Here is a 1,420-nt window from a genome sequence, read left to right as displayed (position 1 = left end):
AATTTACAGAAGCAAACTCGTCTTCTCTTGACCGTGGCGACGGTCTAAGTGCGAGTAGGTCAGAAATTTCTGCACAACGTTAAAAGGACATAGTGACGATCGGAGGGCCATAAATCCTAAACCGTAACTCGGATTAAGACGAGTCCTATATGAAAAGTTATCTACACGAACTGAGCTATCTGAAAATCAAGGTTACAGTATCCCAGGTGTACTGGTCTGTTACATAAACAAGAAAAACAGAAACTGTAAACAGAAAAACAGGAAAGTAAATGGACATAGTGACGCTCGGAGGGCCATAGATTCTAAACCGTAACTCGGATTAAGATGAGTCCTATAAGAAAAGTTATCTATTCAAAAAGATCTATTTGAAAACAAAGGTCTCAGTAGCCCAAGTCTACTGGTCTGTTACAGAAACAGTAGGACAGAGGGCTGTAAACAGAAAACAGGAAGTTAAAAGTGAGTTCCGGTGGTCTTGGTACTTGATGCTTATCACGGTTCTCATCCTTGATGCATATAACTTCAAGTGTACAACTTGTTGATGTGTTTGCATTATCTTAACTAAGATTTGACCATCATAACACTAGTGTAGGTCTATGATATGAAGCACAACTCACTTAAGAGTTGTATGAAGTTTGATGAACCAAAGTTGCATCAAGATCATAGATCCAACACATGCATGAATTAGAAAAGTAATATTGTACTACAAACTTGAAAATAAACTAACTAATCAAGATCTTAAGTGGTTAGTTTGATCTTGAAGATCCAAGACCCAAAAGTCTAGATCAAACATAAGTGTACAAAGTTATAATTAAAAGTTTCATTTGCATGTTCTTGAACTTTTAACTTTAGTTCAAGATAAATGAGGTCAAGGTTAACTAGTAACACTTTGACCATTATAACAAGAATCACGAAATTAAAAGTGTATGAATAAATTTACAAGTAATAAGTTCATGGTTATTCATACTTTAAAGATTCAAGCCAAGGCTTTGATTCTTAAGAAAGTAAACCTCAAGTTTACAAACATGAATGCATGTATGATTTTTAGAACTTATGAACTTTAAATCTTTAAAACATCAATTGTAGAACCATAAACTAGAGAGTTTAGGTTCTTGCTTGTTCTTGAATAACAAGATAATATGAAGAACAAACTAGGAAGTTTGATTCTTTAAAACAACAAACAACTTCAAGAAGGTAATCAACAACAAGAACAAGTAATTAAACAACAACACAACCAAGTAAAAGAATGATGATGGTGGCGGTTTTAGATGAAGAAAAAGAAGAGAAAATAAGCCTTGTTACTTATCAAGTAGAGAGAAAAATGTGAGAAAGAGAAGTAGCAAAGTGAAGTGTGTGTAAGAGTGAGATGAATGCAAGTAATAAGTAACATAAAAAAAATTGAACCTCCCCCCTCCCCATGTAA

The sequence above is a fragment of the Rutidosis leptorrhynchoides genome, chromosome 3 (genome assembly GCF_046630445.1).
Source record: "Rutidosis leptorrhynchoides isolate AG116_Rl617_1_P2 chromosome 3, CSIRO_AGI_Rlap_v1, whole genome shotgun sequence".
NCBI classification, from domain to species: domain Eukaryota; kingdom Viridiplantae; phylum Streptophyta; class Magnoliopsida; order Asterales; family Asteraceae; genus Rutidosis; species Rutidosis leptorrhynchoides.
The sequence above is the reverse complement of the archived record's forward strand: the minus strand, read 5'-3'. Positions refer to the sequence as shown.